The sequence below is a fragment of the Tupaia chinensis genome, unplaced genomic scaffold, assembly GCF_000334495.1.
Source record: "Tupaia chinensis unplaced genomic scaffold, TupChi_1.0 Scaffold000316_1, whole genome shotgun sequence".
In the NCBI taxonomy this organism is placed as follows: domain Eukaryota; kingdom Metazoa; phylum Chordata; class Mammalia; order Scandentia; family Tupaiidae; genus Tupaia; species Tupaia belangeri.
The window spans coordinates 4,749,860-4,762,553 of NW_006159809.1; the positions used below are offsets into that span (position 1 = coordinate 4,749,860).

Below are 12,694 nucleotides of genomic sequence, written 5' to 3' on the forward strand. Positions count from 1 at the left end.
TATGATTGCTTCCTGGAGCATAGGAACAGGGTCCAGTTCACACTCAGCACTAATTAAATACTTTATTGAATAAATAGAAAAACAAATAAAATGCATTCAAATGCTTTCTTAAAAAGTCATTTTAAAGGCCTTTCTATTCAGGCTAATAACACATAAAGGCAGATATTTAACATAATTGTCTGATGTCACATAGCACTTATATCTTTTAGTCCACAGGTACAGTATTAAATGATAGAGAACATCTAATACAACCATATCTATATAACTAGTAAACCAATTCCTAAGAAAGAAAGATTTTACAGACCCCATCTTTTTTTTTACACCCCCCCAACAGTCTAACTCTAGAGAATAAAGCCAGTGACTTTCCTCACTAGAACTCATGACTAATGTTGCTTTGCTATCAAAATCTGTATTTCTGATCCATTATGAGCATTGAGATAAGATTCAAATATTCCCAAAGAAAGAAGCACAGTCCATGTAGTGATCGCCTATTCAGCAACAACAAGCACTGCATTCAACACTATCTCATTCCAGGACTTAAATAAGGTCAGCCTCATTCATGGGCATTTCCCCCTCTGCAGTATTGTAGAAACTCTCAATATCATGAAGAATCCTCCTCTCTTTGGGACTGGCAGGTGGCATGATGGTTAAGGGCACTGGACTCCCACATGGCAGACCAGGGTTCCAGTCCTGAACCTGGTGGCTTGCTTTCTCACTTTCCCTCTCACTGTTTCTCTTTGGTCAAATTAAAATAAATAAATATATAAATAAAGTTCAATGAAATAATATTTTTAAAAAAAGATCTTTTTGTCTCCTTCAGTAACAATTTATAGCCATACCTTTCCTCCCAAGTCAACCCCTTCTTTCAATTTGACTTGCCCTTTATTCAAACAGTGTGCCGTTTCGCTTATAATTTCATGTCCTAAATTATATGAATGCCGTTCTGAGCGCCATCTCATCATCAACTGCGACTATCAACTCCTGCGAATGTAGTTTTCACGATTGGTAGGTAGATCATAGTTCATAACCAAAGACATTTGTCACACATCAGTCCCATGAGTCGACAAGTCAGTAGTGATCAGAACTCGGCTTAACCCTGGCCAGAATTCCCTCATGGTAACATCTCATTCTTTCTGGTTCATGTCACTGAAATCCCTGGTGTGTATTTCCTCAGTAAGCCAGTCCACCCGTACTTTGTATTAAGAAAGATAACAGCCTGTGTAACGGTCAGTGTCTCATACAGGTCGCAAAGTGCATCCAGCTTCCATTCCTCTCTCTCTGCATTAATATAAAACTGTCTGATTCTTTCAAGGATCAATTCTTCCTTCTTCACCAGAACTCAAATTGGATCTCTCATGAATTTTTTGATCACTTCCAACACATCAGTTGGCATTGTGGAAGAAAACAACACAACCTGAATACTTCCATTTAATTTTTGTTAAATCCCGTAGATTGGATCCTTAGACCCTCTGCTCAATATTTCATCTGCTTCATCCAAAAAAAAAAAAAACACTTGGATCTACTTTGGAGAAAGATACAGTCCATTTAACATATCAAACACTCTCCCTGGTGTGCCAACAAAAATATGTGGTGCTTCAGCCTGCAGTTTTTGCATTTTATTTCAAACATTTGTTCCCCTAATGCAGGCATGACAAGTTGCTCTCATATATCTCCAAGTGCCAGGATTACCTTTTGGATCTTTAATACAAGGAATAATAGCTCTCTGCTGAATAGCTGAAGGCTTCTCAAAACCATAAGCAGAGATACCCAAAGAAGAGACTCCTTTAAATTCATATCATCAATGACATCCACAATCTCAGTCCAGTTGCTCTCAATGACACCATTGGGGTCCAGTCCCTCTGGGCCACCATGTTCTCTGCTGTTAAACCTATAGAGCTACCAGACATGATCCCAAAAAACGACTCAGTGCCCAACTGAAAGGGAAGTTTTAAAGTTTATCTACTCCTGCTCCTTCTTTCTACGGATGTAGACATTAAGACTCAGAGGATCCAACAACTTCTCCTGGTCCTCAGTCCAGTGCTCTTCATGCTACACACATCTCTCAGTAAAGTGAGCCTTTCAATTCTCAGCTTGCATGAGTTGACAAAATTGACACTAAGAAAAGCTATGTGAATTTCCCAGGTCACAGGTCATGGTGGCTGTCAACCCAGAAGAGAAGCCTGATCTCCTCATGCCTGGCAGAGAGGCAGTGCTCCTTGTTGTCAATGGTGCACAAACAGAAAAGTCCAAATTCTAGTTTCCATACCTCTGGCTAGCTTGTGACTGAAAGGTGTTCAGCCTTGATAGCTTGATATTTTCTTTTGCTTAAAGCCATGACTTCTGGGACCAGCAGGTGACATGGTGGTAAAAGGTGCTGAACTCCCACGTGGCCGACTGTGGTTCAAGTCCCAGACCTGGCGGCTTGCTTTCTCACTTTCTCTCTCTCTCTCTGTGCCCTCTGCTCAAATTAAAATAAATAAATAAATGGATAAATGGATAAACTAAAGTTAAATAAAGTAATTCTAAAAAAATTGTTTAAAAAGCCATGACTTCTGGGTGAGAAAACAGGCTCAGAAGAGTGCAAGGAGGTCATGGAGTCTAAGCTACAGATCCATTTGAGGGTATTACCAGCAAGTATGGAACTGTATGAATTAGAGGTTGACCTTTTATATTACTGGGCCTAGACCCTAAATTTCCACCATCCTGATAAGTTAGAAGGCAATACAGCTAGAAAAGAAACGCAGAGCTCCGATGATCGTTTAGCATAGCACAGGCTCAGAAGGTGTAGGAATTTCCTCTTTCTACTTGTTGGGATATGGAGGTTCAGTTCTATAGTTGTCTCCTGGGAACTCATATGGTATCAACAGTTGAAGCACATTAAGTAAGGAATCTGTGGGACTGCCCTCAGGTGGTACATCAGGCAGACTGGTTGGGAAAGTGAAACACAGACCATGACAAGATAAACTCTAAGACATAGAGAGGTTACGGGTCAAAACAGTAAAGCCAGACACGTGTCCCATGGAAGTTAAAGATGGAAGAGAAGCAATGAAGCCTGGAGTAGTCCTGGGTAGCTGCAGAATATGGACAGAAGGCAGAGTTAAAGGTTATGTGTCCAAAGTAGAAAAATGAACAAGAATAGTCAAGCTGCTCTGAATAATCTGACCTGCTGTAGGAGGAGCTCCAGACAGATGACAATCACACTGTACAGAGCACTGAGGCGTGAGGCCTGGCAGGAAGGTGACATCATGCCCATTTTACAGTGAGACAGGTGGAGAAACAGGCGACTTTAAAAGGGCTGAAGTGGTCCCACTGCTGTGGCACAGCAGTAATGCAAATGCCCTGCAAGGCTGGAAGCCACATGTGCGTGCGTGCCCAAAATCCTGAGAGGCAAATGGAGGAGGAAGGACTGCAGCATGGTCATCCCCTCTTCAGGAAGGGGGGAGAGTGATTTCTCACTTTCTTTCTCCGTCTCTCCAGTGAGCACGTGTGCTCTATAGCAAAAATCTCTCTCTTAAAAAAAAAAAATCTTACAGGAGACACTATTGTTGGTTGGATAACCCAGCAACCAGTCCAGTCTGTCTGTGCTTTGCCTTCAGCGCTGAAGAGATGGAACCTGACACTCACTTTCCCAGCCTCCCTGGCAGCCAAATGTGAACAAATATCCTATTGCTGGTCAAGAGGAGTATATTTACAGAGGATTGGTAAAAAGCAGCTGCCTACCTAATAAAGAGGTTAAGTCTGAAAGAAGGATGTGGGGGCATCCCACCTTTTCTCCTTCCTGGACTGGGGATGTAATATCTGGAATTGTGGTGACCACTTTTTATAAGCATAGGGGAAAAGAGTCAATGCAAAAATGATGGAGCTCTTAGGTGCACCCTACTCTTTGTCTAGGTTCTAAATCCACCAAGAAATGAAAAAGTAGAGTTAATGAACAGAGAATCAAAATATCCTTTCTTATTGATAAAGCTAGTGTTTAGGACGGTTTAACACAGGGGCTGACTGACTCTACCCTAAAAAGCTGATTGTCCCTACTGCCACCTTCATGTGTCTCTCACCCCCAACACCGACCACAGCTATTTCAAAACTCCCGCAGGACCATGATGGAGGCAATGGAGAATCTGTCACCTAAGGTCCCTGATGTGAATTTGGACCAAGCATTAATGCAATCCACTTCCAGGCTATTATCCCTAAGGCAGAGAGTTCAGTCTCGCATTTATTTTCCCATCCCAAATAATTCCTACCTGTGTCTAACATCATCTATCAGAATCTTTGCAGTTAGACTACATGAGAATATTGAAATTCTCCAGTAATAATATGCCAAACAAGGGGCTGGCAGGTGGCGTGGTGGTTAAGGGTGCTAGACTCCCACATGGCTGACCATGGTTCAAGTCCTAGACCTGGAGACTTGCTTTCCCACTTTCCATCTCTATCACTCTCTCTGACTCTTTTCCTCTCTGGACAAATGTAAATTAATTAACTAATTAATTTAATAATTCTTTCTTTTAGAGAGGTTTTTGCTATAGGGCACGTGCGTTCGCCAGAAAGACAGAGAGAGACAGACAGGGAGGATGGCCACATCACAATCCCTTTTCCTCCATTCTCCTCTCGGGATCTTGGGCACGCACGCACACGTGCCCAGCGTGAGTTTAAGCCACTGGGTCCGGGACTCGAACCTCAGCTGACTACATGGGAGTCCAGCGACATAGCCATTACGCTAACTGCTGTTCCCATTTAAGTTTTTGCCATTTAATAACCCTTAAAAAAAAAAAAAAAAAAAACTCAGCTAGTAGTGAATACTACTTGATTGCAAGTACATGACCAAGACTGAGAAACGGGATTCCCCCACCCTGACTGAGAACAGGCCCTAAGTCAGAGTGGTCATTAATAGGTAGGTCATTAAGTGAGGAATGACTGTATTATAAAACATAAACTGGTCCACCAAAAAATTCCCAAGGAAATTACATCCCTTACTTATAGATTAAAATGGAGAGAAATCTGAAGTCCAAAATCATTCTGTCTTCTGTCCCTGTGTGTTAACATTTAACGGCTTCAAAGTCCATACCACATGGTCCTGGCTTCCCATTCAGCTCAGCCTCAACCTCAGCTACAGAGCCTCTGCATCTGCTCACAGTGGTCCTCAGTGGCTGCGGCTTGGGCTGCCTCTCCAGCAACACGTGCACACTCGTTCAGGACCTCAGAAGTGAATTATTTTGAGGACTAGTTCTATGACAGTGGTAATATGCTTCTCAGGAGAACCTAGACCCAACATGATGACCATAGTTCAAATCCCCAGCCCAGCTCATTGGAAACACGCAGGGCATGCAAGTGAGTGCCCAAGATCTGATGGGCTGGAAGACTGGAGGTAGGGGATTGCAGTGTGAACAGACCCTGTGGAGGGTGCTTCTCTCTCTCTCGTGTGCACACATGCTCTATCATGAATAAAGAGAAAAACTCTTACCAAAATATAGAGTGAATTACTTTGCAATCGAGTCTCTGGTGCACCACACTTTTTTTCTTTTCTTTTTTTTAGAGATTTTTTTGCTGTATGGCATGTGTGCTCACCAGAGAGACGACAGAGAGACAGAAAGCAAGAAATCACACACACACACCCCAAGACAGAATGGCCAGGCCGCAATCCTTTCTCCTCCATTCACCCCTCAAGATCTTGGGCACACATGCAAGCACATGCACCCAGCATGAGTTTTAAGCCGCTGGCTCTGAGACTCAAACCACAGTCGTCTATGTGGGAGTCAAACAACATAACTACCATGCCATCTGCTGGTCCCAGTGTATCACACTTTTTAACTTTTTTTTTTAAGAGATTTTGCTATAGGGTGTATGCACTTGTCAGAGAGACAGAAGGAGACAAAAAAAGAAAAGTGAGAAATTACCTTCCCATGGGGGGATGGCCACACCACAATCCCTTCTCTGCCATTCTTCTCTCAGGATTTTGGGCACATGTGCAAACACACCCCAGGTGAGTTTCAAGCTGCTGAGCCCAGGCCTCAAACCATGGTCAACCATGCAAGAGTCTAGCACCTTAGTCACTATGCCATCTGCTGGTTCCCTATTTATTTAACTGACAAATAAAATTGTATGTATTTACTGTGTACAACACAATGTTATAAAATGTGTACATGTTATGTAATGGCTAAATCAAACTAATTAACATATGTCTTCCCCCACATACTTGTTTTGTGTGTGTGTGTGTGTGTGTGTGTGTGTGTGTGTGTGTGGTGAGAACATTCAGAATCTATGCCATGATAAACTGTAATTAATTATAGCCATCACACTGTACAATAGATCTCTTGAACTTACTCCTAGTTAACTGAAATGTTTTATCATTTGACCTATATTTCCCAATCTCCCACCCACCAAGTCCCTGGTAATCACCATTCTATTCTCTACTTCTCTGTGTTAGACTTTTAAAAATTCCACTACATGGGAACCAGCAGTTAGCGTAATGGCTATGTCGCTGGACTCCCACGTAGTCGACTGCGGTTCGCGTTCCAGACCCAGTGACTTAAACTCACGCCGGGCGCGTGTGCATGCGTGCCCAAGATCCCGAGAGGAGAATGGAGGAGAAGGGATTCCAGCGTGACCATCCCCCCTGGGGGGTGATTTCTCGCTTTCTGTCTCTATGTCTCTCTCTGTCTGGCGAGCGCACGTGCCCTATAGCGAAAACCTCTCCAAAAAAAAAGAAAAGAAAAAATTCCACTACAAATTAAGTTGTGTGGTATCTATCCTTCTGTGCCTGGCTTATTTCACCATACATAACATTCTCCAGATTCATCCACGCTATTGCGAATGAAAGGATTTCCTTCTCTTTTTTTTTAAGAATTATTTTTTTAATTTAACTTTATTTATTTATTTATTCTAATTTGACCAGAGAAGGACAGAGTAAAAAAAAGGGTGGGCGGGGGGCAGGGGGAAAGCCAGCCTCCAGGTCCAGGACTCGAACTGTGGTTGTCCATGTGGGAGTCCAGCATCCTTAACCACCATGCTACCTGCTAACCCTAAGGGTTTTCTTCTTTTTAAAGGCTGATTAGTGTTCCATTGTGCATATATGTATGTGTGTGTGTGTGTGTATATATATACACGCATATTGCATTTTCTTTATACAGTCATCTGGTGATGAGCACTTCAGGCTGATTCCATCTCTTGGCTAGTGTAAATAGTTCTGCAATGAACATGGAAGTACAGCTGTTATTATTGTTATTATTTTGAATGTTTTGAGGAACCTCTGTACTGTTTTCCATAATGGCTGTACTCATTTACATTCCCATCAACAGAACACCACACTTTTTTAAAGAGTCCAAAGATATAAAAGGACATACACAATTATCACAGCACTGACTCTTAAACTACCAAATTTTAAGAAAACAAGCTTATTCCATTCCCCTAGAGAACCGTTATTATCTTGTTTCCCTAATCTAGTACTGAATGTTTCAAAGATTCTAGAAGACATTCAAAAGTAGCTGACTGAAAGAGAGATGGATAAAGTCTTCTTGGCGTTGGCCTCTCCAGGATGCCGGGTTTGTGTAAGTCATTTTAGTGCGTAAAGCCTTTGGACTTAAATTCAATGAAGAGAAACCTCCTAGCAGAAGATTAATTTGAGGACTATGTACTTACCATTTTTGCAGCATGAATCCACCTATATTTAGCCCCTTAAATTCCATTTCCCTTTCAGTGCCGTCTTAGCCCAGGTTTCCCAGCAAAAAGAACCAGAGGCAAAGCCTATGTGCCAGTGCTTTATTGGAGAGCGGCAAGCCCCAGGGAAGTAAGAGTGAGGAAACGGGAAGTGAAGCAGGGAAGGGGAAGAAGCAAATCCAAGTTGGGACGCAGCCACGCTGGCCACAGCTTCACGAGCAAACATCTGCCGGTTACTCAGCCATACAGGACATCTTCCAGGTAGGCCACCGGAACCACCTGCCTCAGAACACTCCCTCAGAGGAAAGGAGGGCAATGGGTAGAAATCTGTGTTTTCGGACCAGCGGATGGCGTGGTGGTTAAGGCGCTGGACACTCCCACATGGCCAAGCGGGATTCGAGTCCTGGACCTGGTGGCTTGCTTTCTCACTTTCTCTCTCTCTCACTCTCACCCTCTGTCTCTCTCTGGTCAAATTTTTTTAAAAAAATCAATGAACGAATAAATAAAAAATAAATTGTTAAAAAAAAGAAATCTGTGTTTTAACAAGCCCCGCCTGGTGATTTTATTCACGTGCAAGTTGGAAAACCTCTGCTCTACAGGAACAAGCACTCATCAACAGACCAAACCTCTACAAGCCACAGTCACGTTAAGAGCTAAATAACAAGAAGGCAGATAAGTCTGTCACCTGCATCACAGAACTAAAAGCCAACTGTGGAAAAATTCTGTCTCCCAACAAATCACTGCAACCAGAGTACAAGGCTCTAGCCCCATATCCTGCCCACCCTCCAAAGCTTTTCCATATGAATCTTTTGTTCCTTTCTATCCCACTCTTAGGTTCTGTCTTCGTGTTTCTAGCCAATCTACTGGGTGTTGAAGTTTCTGAGACTGCACACTCACAAAATCAATGCCTACAAGGGGCAAGGCTCCTCCCCACATAAAGCTTGTGTCACGAGAGAGAGCCATGAAAAGTACATGACCTGTCTGCTGATTGCTGACCTCCGACAGGAAAAAAACTGAAGCCAGGACAAGCCCCCGGCTTATCCTGCCTATGTTTTTTTTTTTTTTTTTTTTTTAAGTACCTCCCAATGAGGTGTGGTCATGCCATAATCCATTTCTTCTCGCCATCAGGATCTGGGACACACACGTACCCAGTGTGTTTATCAAGCCATCAGGGCCAGGATTAGAACCATGGCCAGCCATGTAGGATCCATCTCCCTAAGCACTGTGCTTAATACTGTGCTATGGGATCAGCCCATATCCTACCTAACTTTACTGATTATAGAAGTAACTTTATCTTGGGGCCAGTAGGTAGTGTATCTTCAACAACCAGTAGATTGGTTAAGGGTGCTGGACTCCCACATGGCCAATTGTGGTTTAAGCCCTGGACCTGGTGGCTTGCTTTCTCATTTTCTCTCTCTCTCCCTCTCTGTCTTCCTCTCTGGTCAAATTAAAATAAATAAATAAATAGAGTTAAATTAAAAAGAATTTTTTTTGAAGAAGTTTTTTCTTATTGGGCGCGTGCGCTCGCCAGAAAGACAGAGAGAGACAGAGAGATAGAAAGTGAGAAATCACCACCCCCCAGAGGGGATGGCCACGCCGCAATCCCTTTTCCTCCATTCTCCTCTCTGGATCTTGGTCGGGCACGAATGCACACATGCCCGGCGTGAGTTTAAGCCACTGGGTCCAGGACTCGAACCGCGGTCGCCTACATGGGAGTCCAGCAACATAGCCATTATACTAACTGCTGGTCCCCCAATAAAATAATTCTAAAAAAAAAAAAGTAACTTTATTTTCCCTGGAGAAAAGATAGGAATGACACTAATAGATGTCCCTGCTCATGGAAGGAAAAAGCAGGAGTAGAGAATAAGCATCTCCACAAAATGACAGATGGTGGAGAAGAGAGATAAAAGGAGCCTGTATCTTTGATGGTATAACATATTAATAGTTGCCATTTGGACTCGGCACTGCGACACTGCGGTCTGCACCAGCTCTGCGGACGTGATCCAGAGCAACTTATTTCTCAAGAACTGGCTGCTAGTCCGCCCCAAGTTCCATATTGAGAAACACACTCTAATCTAACTCAGAGCGAGATGGCCGTCCTGTCCAAGGAGTATGGTTTTGTGGTCCTGACGGGCGCCGCCAGCTTTGTGATGGTCGCCCACCTAGCCATCAACGTCGCCAAGGCCCGCAAGAAGTACAAGGTCGAGTACCCTACCATGTACAGCACGGACCCTGAAGACGGGCACCTCTTCAACTGCACCCAGCGAGCCCACCAGAACACGCTGGAAGTGTATCCGCCCTTCTTGTTTTTCCTAGCTGTTGGCAGTGTTTACCACCCACGTATGGCTTCTGGCCTGGGCTTGGCCTGGATCATAGGATGGGTGCTTTATGCTTACGGCTATTACATGAGTGAACCCAGCAAACGGAGTCGAGGGGCCCTGGGCTCCATTGCCAACTTGGCCTGATGGGCACAACCTTGTGCTCGGCCTTCCAGCATCTTGGTTGGGTGAAAACTGGCTTGGGGGTGGGGGGTGGGGGTCCAAGTGCTGCCATTGAAGAATGACAGGGACCTAGCACTCTCCTCCATTTTGGATGACTTGTCTTCCTTTCCACTTACTCTTTTTTTTTTTTTCCTAAACGTAATAAAACCTTACGTGGCATCAGCCTCATTAAAACAAAAAATAGTTGCCATATGAGGCCTGAGACATCCTACCTCCAGGATGCTTGATATGTAAGCATTCATTATGGGATAATCTGTACACTCCAGAAAAATAATGGTTGAAGGCCTAATCCCTCATGCCTCAGAATGTGACATTGTATGGTCTTTATGGAGGTAATCAAATTAAAACCAAATTAAAATGAGGGTGGGCTCTCATTTGGTGAGTGCTGTCATGATGAAAAAGAAAACTGTGGGCATGGAGACAGACACTCACACGGAAGGAAGATGATATGAAGAGACACAGGGAGAATACAGTCATCTACAAACTGAAGACACTACCCGAAGCTATAAGAGAGACCTAAATAATCTTTTCTAGCATCTTCGGAGGGAGCATGACCCTGCCAATGTTTTTATTTCAAACTTCTGTCCTCCAAAACTATGAGATAATACATTTCAGTTATAACCCAACCCAGTTTGTGGTACTTTGTTAGGGCAGTCCTGGGCACTGACATACAATCAAATGTCCACAAGATTTAAGTTATGGCAAGGTATTCTGTTACTTGCTGCCCCCCAAATTCCTAATTATCACACCTTGAATTTATATAAATTTCAGTGTTACTCATTTTTAAAATAATTATTTACTTAATTTTATTTATTTATTCATTTATTTTTAATTTGACCAAAGAGAGACTCAGAGAGAGAGAAAGGGAAAATGAGAAAGAAAACCACCAGATCCAGGACTAAACTCCATGTGGAAGTGTCTAGCACCTTAACCACCAAGCCTCCTGCTGGTCCCATTCTTTTTTTTTTTTTTTTAGGAGAGAGATTTTTGCTATAGGTGCGTGCACTTGCCAGAGAGACAGAAAGCGAGAAATCACCCCCCAGGGAGGATGGCCATGCCACAATCCCTCCTGTCTCCTCTCAGGATCTTGAGCATGCATGTATATGATCCTGGCATGAGTTTTAAGCCACTAGGTCTGGGACTTGAACTGTAGTCCACTATGTAGGAGCCCAGTTATTTAACCATTACACCATCTACTGTGTTACTCAGTTATTGCTGTATAACAATTTATCCCAAAATTTGGCATCTTAAAACAACAATAATATTCTGAAATCCTGAACATTATTCAAAACCCCAAAAGTTAAAATCCCTAACATCAAAACTCCCCCAAATCACAATCTTGAAAGATTAAGATCCTGAATGTTAAATTCTGAAGACTGAAGGCCAGCAGATGGTGTGGAGGTTAAGGCGCTAGATCCCACATATCTGACTCTATGGTTCAACTTGTAGAGTCAGCAGCTTGAAAAATGCCAGGTGTGTGTGCATGCATGCCCAGAATCCTGAGAGGAGAGTGGAGGAGAAGGGATTGCAGCATGGCCATCCCCATGCAGGGAGGAGGGCTGTGGTTTTCCACTTCCTCTCTGTGGCAAGTGTGCACATCCCATAGCAAAACAAAAACAAAAACAAAACAAAACAAAACAAAAACTTGAAGACCAAAACCCCCATATAAATTGAGTAGAAGTTGTGTTAAGACTTTTAGAGAGTTCTAAGTAATCTGTATGCATTTTTTTAAAGTTTGACTTCACAAAATGTATTATTACAACATTGACTTTGCGTGTACAAAAAGACACTGAAACTTTCTCAATAAATGAAGAGATGTCCTTTTCATATATCTGCTTTTGGGAAAGATAAAGTTTCTCAAGATCTCTGCTCTTTGGGTAACTGCATACACAGTGGTGACCAGAGGTCTTTGATTGATCTCATCAAAAACGAGGTTGTCATGGTATTTCAGAGGATCATAGTTATAAAGCCGGGAGCACACAATTACCAACCACAGTGGTATGTATTTACATTTCTCTTTTTTTTTTTTTTTTACCTATTTCTTTATCTAGTGTATCTGCTCATACTGTTATACCCTTGGGACCTTCATCATACCTGATCGTTCATGCTTACAAAAATATTTATGTCATTATTGTCTATTACGCAAAGTGGCCTATGACGTGCTGTGTGTTTATGCTTCTCAAATAAATCCGCTTTTAAAAACATAAATAAACGTCTTTAACATCCTTTTAAATCATTTTTCCAGAATTATCTCTTGGGAATTATGATCTTCTAGGATTCTAGACTTTAGGAATTCTAATCTTTCAGCATCAACATTGGGATTATGGCATTCAGGAATGTGTCTTTTGGGATTATGAGCAGCACTGGTCCTCGAGACATGGCAATTGGCTTCTCCCTGAAAGAATGATCCAAGAGTGACCCCCAAACAGAAAATTGCAATGTCTTTTATGACCTAAGCTCAGAAATCACACGTCATCATTTCTACAGTCTCTTACTGGTTCCACAGGTCAGACCTACTTACTGCAGGAGAGGCATGAATACTA

General features: G+C 42.7%; 2 pseudogenes; one reads left to right on the forward strand and one right to left on the reverse strand.

Annotated features, from left to right (window-relative positions):
• Positions 1-537: 537 nt before the first annotated feature.
• Positions 538-3,244, reverse strand: LOC102485455 (eukaryotic initiation factor 4A-II-like; annotated as a pseudogene).
• A 6,496-nt stretch (positions 3,245-9,740) lies between these two features.
• Positions 9,741-10,213, forward strand: LOC102485886 (microsomal glutathione S-transferase 3 pseudogene; annotated as a pseudogene).
• The last annotated feature ends 2,481 nt before the right edge of the window (positions 10,214-12,694 follow it).